Below are 15,422 nucleotides of genomic sequence, written 5' to 3' on the forward strand. Positions count from 1 at the left end.
ACCCTGTAGCAAAAAGTACCCCAGGGTGTAATGAAGGAAGTCTTCTCGCGGTCTTCCACATTCATCTTGATTTGGTTGTACCCAGAGTACCCATCCATGAAGGAATAGAGTGTGTTTGTGGCTGTATGATCCACCAATGTATCGATATGTGGTAAGGGAAAATCGTCCTTTGGACTAGCACGATTAAGATCCCTGTAGTCAACACAAACTCTAACCTTTCCATTCTTTTTAATGACCGGCACTATGTTAGCCAGCCATTCGGGATACTGGGATACAATCAGGAACCCCGCGTCTAATTGTTTTTCTACCTCCTCCTTGATCTTTAAAGACCATTCGGGCTTGACTCGTCGGAGCTTTTGTTTGACGGGTCGAAACCCTTCTTTCAGTGGTAATTTGTGCTCGACGATATTAGAGTCCAAACCGGGCATATCATGGTACGACCATGCAAATACATCTTTGTATTCCTTTAACAACTGGATCAATTACTCCCTTATTTCATCACTGATATGGGTTCCAATATTGACCTCTTTTATTTCTTGGCCTTGCCCCAAATTCACGGTCTCCAATTTTTCTTGATGCGGTTGGAGTAGACGAGCCTCTTGATCTAGCAGTCTTTGCAAGTCCGGAGAAATGGTCTCCTCATCACTGTCCAACTCAACCCATTCATCCTCAACTTTCGGATCCCGGTCGGAGCGAACAATCACAGACATAATTGTTTTATTGGTTCTGTTTAGGTTTAGAATTTATTAATATTAATGAGAGAAAGAGAGAAAAGAACAAATGAGAGAATAATGTGCGAAAAATGCCTCTTTATTGATATGTATTAAAATTTGTACAAAGACCCTTATTTACATGAAAAGGTTCTCATGATCTCGGGTACTGATCACGAGTCCCTAAAAGAAAAGAAAAATATGGAGGGGCCCTATTGTGGCTTGTCATTCTCTACTCCTGCTTTGGTAGAGGATTCTTGCTCACGTCGGGTGCTGTCGAATCAAAGGTGACCCACCCAGCATCAATGAGGTCTTGGACCTTGTATTTGAGAGCCTTACAGTTCTCCGTTGAATGTCCTGGTGCCCCCGAGTGGTATAGGCATTTATCTTGTGGTTTGTACCACTCGGGATAAGGTGGATCCATCTTCCTTGGTGGAATGTAAGCTAGAAGATGAGCTTCCACTAACTTCGGCAGGAGGTCGCTATATGTGGTCGGAATTTTATCAAGCTTCCTCACAGGGTTATACTGCGACTTTCCTGACTTCGAAGTGGAAGAAGATGAAGAAATGGTTATGGCGTTGACTCCTCCCTCCTTCTTCTTCCCGAAGGCCTTCTTAGCTTCATATGATTGGGAAGGCTTAGCCAGCTTCCCACTTTTAAGTCCTTGTTCCACTCTCTCCCCAATGGTGATGATGTCCGAGAAGAGTGTCGTTGTGTTCCCTATCATTTTATCGTAATAGGGACCAGTCAACGAGTTGATGAATAAGGACACCGTCTCCTTATCCGACAGCGGGGGCTCTATCTGTGCCGCCAACTCTCTCCATCGTTGGGCGTACGCCTTGAAAGATTCATCACTTTTCTTACTCAAGGCTTGAAGATCTGACCTATCGGGTGTTAGGTCGATGTTGTATTTATAGCGCTTGAGAAAGGCGTCGGCCAACTGCCTTCATGTATGTACTAGATTTCCATCTAGCTGCATATACCAATTGAGTGCGGTTTCAGCCAAGCTCTCTTGAAAGCAATGAATTAAGAGCTTTTCATTTGTGGCATATGCAGCCATTTTGCGACAGTACATGGTGAGATGACTCTTAGGGCAAGTCGATCCCACATATTTTGGGAAATCTGGCACTTTAAATTTGGGAGGGAATTGGATGTCCCTCACCAAGCACATGTCGGCGGCATCTTTGATGTCAAAATCATGCCCCTCCATAACTCTTAGCCGATCCTCAAGAGCATGGAATTGTTCCTTTGAAACCTCGGGCTCTTTAACCATGATCCCCGCCCCAAGGGGTACAGCTCGTGGAGGTTCTTCCTCGTGCTCCTCCTCCTCATGATGATGGGACTCATGGTCACTGTGGTGAGACCCATGTACATTATGATGACGCATGAGTTCCATCATTTGCGCCATTTGTTCTTTGAGCTGTGAGAGCTCGGCTGTAAGCTTCTTATTTTGGTCCTCCAGCGCTTCCATCTTCTTGATTTTTTGCGCGCGTGTGAGGACAGAGAGATGACCAGCCACTTTCTAAAATGAATGTTTTAATTAGTTTATTTATGGGATGAATACGCTCTTGACATGAGCTTGATAACCCTCCATTTTTAAGGCGCTGCCTTTTTAAAACGGAGTGTTACCACCCTCCTTGACTTATGATCCCTCCCCAACGGAGAATCTCGATAATTATGGGTCTCTTTTACTCATGTCAAGAGGTATTGGTGAACCTAGAATGCATGGTTTATGAGGATGCATGATATCTTATTGGTAATGATGCACATGCTCCTCACTTTTATTATATTTTCACACATGGTCTTTCCTCTCATGTCATGGTTTTTTCATGCATGGAGATTATTCTTTAGACCTTATCACGAGGTTATTTATTAATGCACAAACAATTGCACATAAGCATTTACACAAACAATTCACTCATCCACGAACAGTCACGAGCGAATCACGAGGTAGGGGTTTCCTGCAGAAAGGTGCATATTCAAGGTGGTCCTAACCGTTCTCACCGGTCTGAGGCCCCCAAGGTGCCCCCATTATAGGGACCCAATTCCTCTCGTCGTAAGTCGATGGAAAGCTCCAACGCACTGTCGGACTCGAGTTCATGGTTATCACCTTGAGTGATGTTTTCCGACAACGGTCTACGGGCACCTATAGACCCATTCGACAACCGGCCGTACTAACATCCACTCCCTATGGCTTACCACTCATGCCCCCGGGTATAGAGGGAACTGTTGTGTGCAAAGGTTTGTGTGCAATTTATATTTCAAACAATTGCAGAAAATTAAACAAACAACAGTTATTAAAGCCAAATAAATAAAGCATGTTATCATACAAGCAAGGGGTAATAAAGTAATTTTAACTATTATTTGTTAAAAATAATTTGTCACTAAATGGGACTGACTCTCGAGGCTTCCCCAGTGGAGTCGCCATCTGTCGCCACCGGCCCGAAACGGGCTTTCGGCATTCGCGAACGATGGTCGGACTCTTTTATTTGTTTAAAAATATGGATTGCTAGAATGACTTATTCTCAAACTGAGACCTTGTCAAACGAGCAATTTTATTAAAAGGCTCACCAATCCATGTTAATCCCAAGCGGGACCCTCCATGGATTAGCGGTTTTCATAAAAAGGAAGGGTTCATGGAGTCGCCACCAATGTTTTACTCAAAACATTGGAAAAAGAAGTTTAAGGCAATCGATTCAAAAATCGACTTCGGCCATGACAACCAGAGTCGGGTAAGGGAGTCGGTTACGCGTGGGGAAGGTGTTAGCACCCCACAGCGCCCCTTTCGGGTTCCCTATGACAGATTATTTCTAAAAATAATAGTGCGAAATTACTAAATTACCCCTATTTATTCTAAACAATTATAACTTAACTATCTACATGATGACAGTTAAATATACACACAGAAAGCAGTAAAAGGAAGGTCTTAAGAAGAAACCTTTGAAGCGTGCTTTTATATTCAAGTAAAACTGGGAAGCTTTTTGGCGTTCCCTCGCTCTACAAGCCCGCTCGCTCCCTCCTAGAAAATTTTAACTATGGAAATCCGGAGGATTTCCCTTCGATTCAGTTCGAGACTCAAGCAAAAAGCTCAGAACTCGAGAACTTTGTCGGATCAACTCTCCGAGTGATTTCTAGGCAGAGCACTGCTAAAAAAAAAACCCAGAATACTCAAGAAGAGGGTTAAAACTCAGTGTAAAAGTGTCGAATGACGTCCAATTGACGTCATATTTATAGGGATGAGGCGCAATACGGCCTCTGGGGGTCAATACGGTCCGTATTGAAGTTTTGAACTACAATACGGCCGTATTGAATTCAGTACGGCCGTATTAAAGTTCAAAAAAACCTCAATACGGCCGTATTGAGTTCAGTGCAGCCGTATTGAAGTTCAGTGCAGCCGTATTGAGTTCAGTGCAGCCGTATTGAAGTTCAGAAACTTCAATACGGCCGTATTGAGTTCAGTGCGGCCGTATTGTAGTTTAAAATGTTCAATACGGCCGTACTGAACTTTTGGGAGGCCGTATTGGGCTTCATTCCCTCCACTTTCTTATTTTTTGCTACTCTAAGACCTCTAAACCTACAGATTGTCATCCCACGGTCTTCTAAGAGTCCCTTTGGCTGACTTTCCTTTGATCTTTGAGAGTCTTCGAGTCTTATTTCCGACCCGGACAATTTTAGGGGTCTACAGGCATAAGGAATATGACCATCCTCCTTTCCCCTAACCTTCCAAATACAGTCGTTAACCATAGAAACCCAATCAATCTTTTCTTTCTTATTAATCACATACATTAATAAAATGTGCTCCCTAGACATTTGAGCATGGTTGTGCAATCTAGGTTTTAGCATCCAAGCAATCATGAAAGAAATTAACCTAATATTCCTTTTCATACCTCCAGCCAAAAACTTACTATAGTTTGTTGTTTCTAGGTTCCTTTGACATTTCTAAATGTTTTCAGCTCTTTAAATCCACCAAAATTGAAAGGTTAGGGTTTGGAAGCTTTGGTTCCAGAACCCCACAACATCCTTCAAGGTTGGTCCATCTAGCTTTATGAGTTTCCCTTTCACCACAAATTGTGTGATTCCTCCATTGATTGAAGCAAATCAAAAGAAAATCTATATAAGGTCTGGGTAGTATGGACCTTCAAGCTCCAAGAAACTCCCTAGTTCTTGATATTCCAACAAAGGAGGAAAACTGAAACCCTCATCTTTGAACCACTCCAACTTTAGGGTTTTCAAAGGAATGATTCTCTTATCCGCTTACCACTCAAAATAGTGTGTTTGGGTTTCTTCATTGGAAAACCACTTGCTAATTAACTTCTTAGGCCTTGAGGGTAAAGGTCTCTTGCTCCCCCTGACTTCTAGCTTATTGATTCTCTTTGAGGATGAAGCCATTTGTGATTTTGTAGAGAAAAGGTTAGCTTTGGTTGGAGAAAAGAAGAAGAAGATGAATAGGAATTTTACGGTTTGTGGTGTGTTTATGATATGGATGGGTGGGTTTTTATAGAGAATGAGAGTGTTGATAGGTTTAAATGACCATAGCACCGGATTGGGTATTGAAGAGGTGCAACTAATAAAGGAAGGTGGGAGTTGGCGTAGAATTTAACCGTTTAAAACCGCTTAGAAAATGAAGAGTAACCCAAATAATTGATTATTTATACAAATAATCGATTATTTGAATCATAAATCCAACTCAAAAATGAATTCTATACTAAATAATTGATTATTTCTAGAATAATCGATTATTCCAGAACCATATTTTCAAATTTTTCTCCTAGATAATCGATTATTTTCAAGATAATGATTATTTGCTCAACACTAACTTAAGATAATCAATTATATTTAAAGATAATAAATTATTATAGAGAGGTATATCTGCTTACCTTCCTAAATAATCAATTATTATAGAGACATTAATTTGTTCTTCCTTCCAAATAATCGATTATTATCCAAATAATCGATTATTACAAAGACTCTTGTTTCTCGTTATTCCCAAATAATCGATTATTTGTGTTGAGATTCATGGTTGATGAATCAAACTCAGCTTTGAAGTTCTGAGAGTTTTGATGATAACAAAAGACACAAGCTAATCAAGAAAGGAAGACATGAAGATCATGAAAGAATACAATATGTAATAGGAGTAGTTTATATGTTCTTATATGTTGAGTTGCCTTGTTGAGTTTATTTTGCATGTGTATGCTTTGTGCATGAGTTAATCTTAATCCAAATTGACTAAGAGTGAGCATGATGATGATTCAAATAACTTGGAAAAGTTTTAAAGTGGGAAATCAAATTTTTGAAAATCAACTCAAAATAATCGATTATTACTAACTATAATCGATTATTCCAGCAAGAGGTTCAGAGATCCTTGCTGTAATAATCTATTATCCTGCAAATAATCAGTTATTTTGTTCTTGAGTGATTTCCAAAATTCATGAAGGACAAAATAATCGATTATCCTTAAAAATAATCGATTATCTGGGTCTAGAAAACTGTATAAATGGTTCTCACATTTTGAAACAGACACAAAGAATAGAAGAGGGTAAACAATTGATTTTGTGAAGTCTTTGTGACCTTCTTGGAGTGTTTTCTTTATGAAACCAAGAAGAAAAACATTTTGTGAAATGCTTTGAGATAGATCATCATCATCACTACATTCTTGGAAGAGAAGAATTGAGATTTGTTAAGAATTCACAGTCTGATTTGGAAAAGAGCATTGAACTTCTCATTTGAATTAAAAAGAAAATTGAAGAAGAAATAAAAAATAAAAAAAGAGAAAAAAGTTTTAGAAAGGAAAAAGTCTTTTCTAGATTTAAAGTGAAACCTATGCAACTGGAACAAACATTGGCTTTCAAGGACTAGAAGAAAGAAAGGAATTCTAGAAACTAGGAAAATTGGACTTAAAATTAACCTAACAATTCTTAGACTTCTAAATCACCTTCACAAGAGTGATTCCTTCGATATTCATTGTGAGAAGCCATTGTATGCTTTGATTTGTTTGTTCAATTGTACAGGTCTCAAGAAAAGCAAAACGCAAGTTTAGAGACGAATTTAGAGACCAAAAACTGGTTGCTAGAATAATCTACCACAAAATCCGTTTATGATTCTGTCACAAAATCTGTCACTAAGATCTATTTTAGGTTAGTTTACCTTTTCTTGCAATTTTTTTCATTTTGAATCAATTGTAATTGCTTGGAGGGAGTATTAAAAAGTTGGTCAGGTATATCTAACCCTTTGCCATTTAATTTCACATTAGTGCTAGTGGAAGTGTCTTGATTAGATCCAAGTGTTGATCAAGCATTCACTTAGGGACTCGACTAGTATGTTTAGTACTTTCTATTTTTTCAAGCTTCCAAATTTCATGTTTTAACTTGTTAAATTTGTTGTATGCTTGCTGGTTGACATTTAGGAAAAGCAATTTCTAAGTTCCAAAGGCTTAGTTGTTGCTTAGAACCACATCTAGCTAGTAACTTTTAACAACCTTTTTCTTTTTTTAGAGAAGTTTTGAAAACTTTGTTTATGAAATTTTTTTTTAATCACGAGTAAAAATTCCTCAAGTGGTAGTGACTCAAGCTCTCCAAAATGAACCCTATTCCCCAATGCTAGTATTAAGGCAGCTTTGGAGAACTCAAACTTTGTCGAAGCTAGAAGACCTTGGAGGGGTTTATTTTCTCTACTCCCCCGAGTAACAACAAATGATAGATGCCATCAAGGAAGCTTGGAACAAAGCAATTTACTTTGGGGACACTAATCTAGGAAAACCAAGGGTAGCTTCTTCCAATGATTACAACCAATGGGGAAGCGAAAGAGGAGTCACTAACACGACCAAACTAGAAAACCGACGTGAGCAGCAACAAGTCAACGCCTTGACTAAGAATATGGAGATTTTGGAAGCCTAAGTAAGAGCTTTGGAAGAGAAAAATGAAGCATCCAAACTCATTATTGATAGTCTATAATGGCAATGCAAGAAAAAAGACATGGAAATCGAACACTTGAAGGACGAATGTGTTGACAGGACAATGCATTCGGTAAAGGTATAAAAAGTTGACTCAAACAAATGACTCAAAGAAGCCTTGTTGAAGGTAGCACAACTCGAGGCTAAAGTCCATGAGCAAGCACAACTAATAGGACAAGCATAGTAGAGTCTGTCCATGCCTCGATCCAAAATCCAGGTTTGGTGGGAAGTATCCCAAGAATGAGTTGTCACCCTCTCTGACCTACGATAAAAGGAACGAGTTGAGGAAATCATTCACCAAAGAGATCAAGCTTTAGAAGAAGTTCAAGAGCTGAGATTGATGATTGGATATCATCCAGAGAAGACCAAGGAAGCATAGTCGATTTGTGATGACACTAGCAAAGCAGTCCACATGCAGGCAAAGACTATGAAGAGACAAGTCATAAAAGCTGAAGACAACCTAGAAAGATATCAATCAAGCATGAATTTCTTTAGACTTAAATGATATTTCCAAAGTGTGTTGAAAATCATTGTATAAAGAATATTCTCTAAGCAAACAAATCAATGAGAATGATATTTGTTGAATTTCTCAATTGTCCTTGCATTTACTTTGCATTTCATTTAGAATAATACAACTTTCTTGTAAATAGTAAATAAGAATTGAAAGGGAAATTTAATTTGTGTGTGTTAATCAGATAATGAAGTCATTGGTAATCAAATGCAAGTCTGACACACAAAATTGAGAAACACTTCATTTAAAACCATTAAAGGAAAAAGGGCAAAGCACGCCCAAAATAATGATTCGAACACCAAGTCCTTTCCTATATTAAAGCGAAAAAGCAGTAGCATGATCTACGTTATTCAAAGCTCATCAATGATGGATTCATCAAACATTATCGGGATCGAAGGAATGAGTAGGAGTTGACAAATCTACACCCCTAAGGAATTACAAGACAAAACCTCCAAAGAAAAGGAAAGGAAATAGGAAGAATGAAGAAAGAAACTGATGGAACCAACTTCTCCATGAGAGCTAGTGGTTGATTCATTCTCTTCTCCAAGGTTGATATGATGTGAAGGATGATATCTTCAAGGGTATGGAAGTGGAGGATTTGGTGTTTGGGAAGGTGAAGGGTGACACACAAAATGAAGGAGAGAAATGGATGGTGTTTGGTAGTGTAGCTCCTTTAGGCTAGCTCACTTCACTTAGGATGATGAAGGCCAACCAAGGATGACCCAAGATAACTCAAGGAAGAGAGGAGAGGATAAGGGGCCATGGAGTTCCTAGGGGACTAAGGAAAGAATGAAGAGGCACTAGGCTCACTCAATAGCATTAATTTCCAAAGTGGCTACAAGGTGGGTGACCTAGAGTACTTATAGGGAGAGAAAGGCATCTAGGGTTTCTTGGGAGCATTTGGCCAAAATTTTGGAGTCCAAATGCACCCTAAATGAGCCCTAAATGCAGCCCAAATGAAATGGCTCTCATTCCTCCTAAAAGACTAAAGTACCCTTAGGCCTAGAAAAAGAGAGAAATAGACTTTGACCTTATAAATTAAGGTTTAAGTCCTAAAATAAATCCTAAGACTAATTTTGCCCCATAATACAAAGGCTAAATATAAATACAAAATAAAATCCTAATATTTAATGTACCCCAAAGTACAAGGGCAAAATAGGAAAAGAAAATAACAAACTACGGAGAGGGCTCAAAATCTACACATATGATGATCATGACTCTTGGTGTGGTGTGTTCTTCATCTTCCTCTACTCTCCTAGCCATGGACCTTGTGATAGGCCCTATATGATGCTTCAAGGATGGTCCTCCATCAGGAACCCGAGGAAGAAGACTAGCTCCTCAAATTCATTAGGCAAAATGAGTACTCTATCATAGATCAACTGAATCATACTCCAACGAAGATCACTTTGCTTTCACTGATCATGAGCCCAGAGCCACATCTGAAGGCTCTATTGAAGGTATTGAATGAAGCCTACGTCGTACATAGCATCTCACAAGACAAGTTTGAAGGGATTGTAAGACACATCATGGCAAATGATCACTTAACCTTAATAGACGATGAGATACCAAGTGGTAAAGTTGACGACAACAAACCCTTGCATATTTCTGTGAAATGTAAGGAGTTCCACATCGCCAAAGTCTTAGTGGAGAATGGGTCTTCCTTGAATGTGCTACCCAAAAACACCCTTGACAAGCTGATAGTTAAAGAAGCCCAAATGCAACCAAACAACATGATCGTCTAAGCCTTTGATGGATCCCAAAGAGAAGTAATGGGGGAGATCACCTTACCAATCCAGGTTGGACCCACCATCTTCAACATCAAGTTTAAAGTAATAGACATCACTCTCGCCTACAGTTGTCTCCTTGGAAGACCATGGATACATCAAGTAAAGACAATACGCTTCATACTTCATCAGAAAGTCAAGTTCATAGTTGACAACAAGTTGATAGTAGTGCAAGTAGAAGAAGACATGATCATCAACAAACCATTGACTATCCCATACGTAGATGTTGTTGAAGAAGCCTTGGAAACAAATTTCCAAGCATTGGAGATCGCACATGTTGAGAAGGTCTCAAATAAAGGAAATCTAGTAGCTTAGATCTTATTCAAAAACAGCTACCAACCAGGACAAGGGAATGGTAAAAATGCTTAAGGGATAACATAACTGCTAGACTATAGGGGCAATCCAGGACGACAAGGTCTGGGATATGAACCAACAGCGTCCCTTAGGGAGAAGAAGCCAAGCAACCTCCCTTTACACCAGATCTTCCAAAGCGTCGGCATCCAAGCAAATGGAAGGGTAGTTTTAAGAGTCAAACCAACCAGGACTCTCTAAGGGGTAACCTCTTTCTATTCTTCTGTGCACGAATCACGAACTCAAGGCGTGCTTGGGCCCTTGAGCTACGTTAAAAAGGCACGTGTAAATTGGAAGTACTATCTTTAAATTCCATAACATTCTTTCTATTTTATTTCTTTTCTATCTTTAAACGCTTAATCTATACCTCACTAATTAACCCACAATAAGCAAAGCGTATTTGGAATAGGGACGTCACTCAGCTGATAGCCTAAAATACACCTAAAAATAAAAGGCATAGCAAAGGAATGATCACACAATTTGAACATGATTGGGGTTAACAAAGTCAAACTAAGAAGGACACAAAGGCAACAACCCGAGTTGAAAATCGAAATGCGAATCAGGGGGAAATCAATTAATCGAAGAGCACAACCCCAAGTCATCACTCAATTTCTAAAATAAAAGGCTTAACACAAAAAAAAAAAGATAACTTCCTTATCACAAATACGCCTATTTATTAACTTAAATACTAGTCCACCTCGGCCAACCATTCTTCTAAAAGCAATTTTCAAAAATTTACTTCTAAACAAACCCTTCGTGAAAATATATACATCCTTTTTCTTCTTTTTTCTTGACCCTCATGGCGTTAAAATGGTACCAAGGGATACACAGAGAATGAACAGTGAATATTCATAGAGGAAAAAACTAAGAGATTCTGGAATGGAGTTTGGGAACATTTGACTAAACATCACTCAAGATAAACAAGGAGCAACTAAGCCAGAAGTTCAAGGGAATACATCCTGGTAATGAGCAAACATGGCATAAACAAGGAAATGAATCGTTCATGTCAAGTAGTAAATGTGCACGATTTAATTTCCTGAAATTGAAATTTAATTGCATTTAAGGAATAAAACCTGAACATAAAATTGCATCACATGCATATGACATAGGGGCATATAGAAGGGTATTATTTAAAAAAAATTTTTTGGCCGAAATGGCCATTCCTAAGCCCGTTGGCCGAAATGGCCATTCCACATCCTTGGAAGGCCTATATAAGGGAGTTTCACCCACAATTTTCATTCCACTCCCAAATCTCCACTATTCTGCTTCCTTTCTCTATTTTCTTAGCATATTTCTTACATTTCCCTCCCATACGCATCACGAAAATGAGCCAAGGAGAGTTGTCATGCACAAGGGTTGGTAAGTGAGCCTGGGTTCCTCCCTTGCAACTCTGATTCCCCGTTTCGTAGCCTCAATAGTCATGAGCGAGGAACTCTGCAAGAAGAAGTGACAGTCAAAGACATTTGAATTTGTCCCCACAAGGGTCTTACATTTGGGAATCCTAAAGCAGGCAAGACTCTTGGATAGAGTTTAGGAGCTCCTGGCAGGCATAGGCTAGGAGTTCCTAGCAAGCCCTTTCGGATGAGCATACCAAGATACCACTATAAAGTTTTTGGCATCCTCAGTGTAGCACTCATCGAGGTCCCCCTACGGGGCAGACGTCCCCAAGGTGTCCTTCTGGATGGGTAGGGTCCTTAAACCATCACGTTGGAGGACTTCAACAGGTTTGTCAGTTTCATACCCGAGGAGCGCTTCACGACGGTAACATATTCAAGCACCCCATTGACAATTCACCTGAGGTATCGGTGAACGACATGTGGAAGGAGCTCACAAGAGAGGTTATCATGTTGAGGACAGCCAAGGCTTTAAGGCTTATAGACCCAACATTATGGGTGGTCCATAAGCTTATGACAGGCACCATACATGGGCATTCAAAGAGCACCAGATCAATGACGCACAAGGACCTATTTCCCCTTTACTACATGGTTCATTGCATCTGGTGCAACCCTGGAGCATTTTTCCTACAACACGTCCACAACATCGATGGGCAAGCCGGCGCTCTCGCTCGCACCAGCTAGATAGTGGTTGGATGCCTACTCTCTCGCTTGGCAGGGCACTTTGGGATCACCCAAGATGATGACGACGTCGGGCCACCCCCTCGATCCATAGACACGCCCACCTTGAGGAGCATGGGCATCATAGAGAGCACCCAAGATGACTATACCCTGGTTCAGAAGTTCACTATGGAGGACCTCGAGGACTTATTTGAGGATAAGCCCACACAGTATAGAGAGCAACCTGAACCGTCGTAGTCTCAAGGAAGGATAAAGAGCCTACACCAGTAGATGGAGTAGTGGCAGCTAGCCACCGATGCTTGCCTCGACTAGTTGAGCCAGAGCATTGACCGCCAGTTTATCGACTTAGAGGTAGGGATGCACCAACAACAGAAGCAAATAGAGTAAATGATGAGGTGGTTGCAGCACTGTTTCCCCGATCTCCCTATTGAGGATTAGGACTTTAGTTTCTTTATTTGTATTTCCATTTCATCTTTTGTACCCCAAAAATATTTGGAGTAATGAAATTTCAGTTCTTTTTCTCATATCATGGTCTCTATTGACTCTACCTCATAAGAAAAAGCCAAAATATAACAAAAGAAAAAGGAAAAATACACAAAAAGGCAAAGCTTCCACACAAGAAAAAGCTGAAGCTTAAAGCAATGATAAAATCAACCCTTAGAAAATCCTCAACACGGGGAACCTAACTACAAGTAAGGGGCAAGGTACTTTCCCATAAAGACTGTTAGAAAAGAATGGCACAATCCAAGAGGGGGGGTGAATTGGATTCTATGACCCTTTAAAAATTTTCAGAGTATTTAGGATCTTTATTTCACTTAAACTTTTCTAAGACTAAATTTTCAATGAAGTTTCTTCAAAGACTTGTTTATAGAAGTATGAATGCTATATGCTTTCTTTATTACAAAATAATGAGGTTCAAATGTAATGCTCCAATTCAAATTAAACCATCAATATTCACAAACTCATATTAATCAAGAATTATCTTCTATAATGTTCAACCAAGTTATTACACAAAGTAAAAGATTAAGGTAGAAGAAGATTGCACAAGTCTTTTATACTGGTTCAGCCACTCCACATGTGACCTACATCCAGTCCTTAATCAGCACATGATCAAGATTTGTTCCACTATCTCAATGAAGAAGGTTTACAAGCACACCACACATGCATATACTTCAACACTAAAGATAACCACTTTCTTGACCCCAAGAAAGCACCCCTTGTAGAAACCCCTTGTTCAGCACATAGCACTTACACCCAAACACTCTAAAATATGAAATGTTAGGCTTCCTACCATTGTAAATTTCATAGGGTGTTTTCTTTAATATAGGCCGGATCAAAACTTTGTTTAACACATGGCAAGTTGTGTTAATTGCATCAGCCCAAAAATATTTTGGCAATTTTGTTTCATTCAACATAGTCCTTGCAAGTTCTTCTAAGGACCTATTTTTCCTCTCAACAACACCATTTTGTTGAGGTGTCCTAGGTGCTGAGAAATTATGGTTTATACCATGTTCCTCACAGAATTTTTGAAACATTATGTTTTGAAAGAAACATAACCCATGTGTATCTTGAGTAGTCATCAACAATTACTAAACCATAGTAGTTTCCACCTAAGCTCATGGTTCTTGAAGGACCAAACAAATCCATGTGAATTAATTGCAAAGGTCTAGTTGTGGAAATCTGATTTTTGCTTTTAAAGCTAGCCTTCACTTGCTTGCCCTTTTGACAAGCATCACATAGTTTGTCATTACTAAACTTGAGTTTAGGTAAACCAACCACTAATTCTTTCCTACTCAATTTATTCAAATGATCCATATGAATATGTTTAGCTCTCCTATGCCAAAGCCATATGTTTTCTTCTTGAGTTATTAGACACTTAGTACTTGAAATTGCTATAGAGTGTTCTAAGTCAAGCATGTATATATTTTCAATCCTTTTTCCTATGAATATGATTTCTTTAGTCTTTTTATCACATATCAAGCAACATGTATTATCAAATTCAAATTTAAAGCCTTTGTCACTTAGTTGACTTATACTCAGCAAATTATTTTTCAAACCATCAACAAGCAAGACATTTTCAATCAATGTTTGAGAGGAGGAATTACCAACATTGCCATGACCAAGTATTCTCCCTTTGTTGTTGTCACCATAAGTAATATACCCTTCATTCTTCAATTTTAGACTTGATAATTTTGAAGGATCCCCAGTCATATGCCTTGAGCAGCCACTATCAAGATACCAAAGTAAGTTCTTGGCCCTCAAGCATTCCTACAACAAAGATTCAGAGAAAAAATTTAGGTACCCATGTGAAGGGTCCTTGTAGGTTAGTTCTTAGCCTTTGGCTCCTTTCAACCCAAACCATCTATCCATTTGGAACTCCATACTTTCTAGAGTAGCAGTTCCTAATTGTATGGCCTCTTTTACAGCAATAGATACAAGTTGTTTGTCTAGAGAAATTGCTTTTAAATTTTTGAAAATTTTGGTTTTTCTTAAAAGCTTCTTTCTTTGACTTAAATGGCATGCTCATGCTTGGATTAAAACCAAGTCCACTCCTATCAAAAGTGTTTCTTTGTTTTCCCAAAAGAATGTTTAAGTTTGTATTTCATTAGTGAACTTTGCAAGAGTGGATTTTAAATCAGCATTTTCTTTTTCAAAAGTCTTGCAATGTTCACAAACATTTTTTGAGGAAGTGGAGTTTTCACAATGAGCTTCACTAAAGTTAAACATAGTTTGAAGATTTTCATGCTCATGCTTCAAATCCTCAAGCTCTTGTTCAGATTTAATTAAAGCATTTTCATACCATTTCAGCTTGTTTTTCAACTTTGAATTTAAGGCTCCTAATTTGACAACTTCTTCATGAATATGTATAAAAGCTTCTTGGAGTTGATCATAGTTCGGATTGGATTCAAGGTCAGAATCACTTACAATTGTGTCTTGGTCAGTTCTAGCCATCAAGCACAAGTTGTTCTCCTCACATTCGGATTCGTCACTTGTTGTGCTTGAGTCATTATCTTCCCAAGAAATGTAGGCTCTCTTCCCTTT

Source organism: Cajanus cajan, chromosome 9, assembly GCF_000230855.2.
Source record: "Cajanus cajan strain Asha chromosome 9, NIPB_CcT2T_4, whole genome shotgun sequence".
In the NCBI taxonomy this organism is placed as follows: domain Eukaryota; kingdom Viridiplantae; phylum Streptophyta; class Magnoliopsida; order Fabales; family Fabaceae; genus Cajanus; species Cajanus cajan.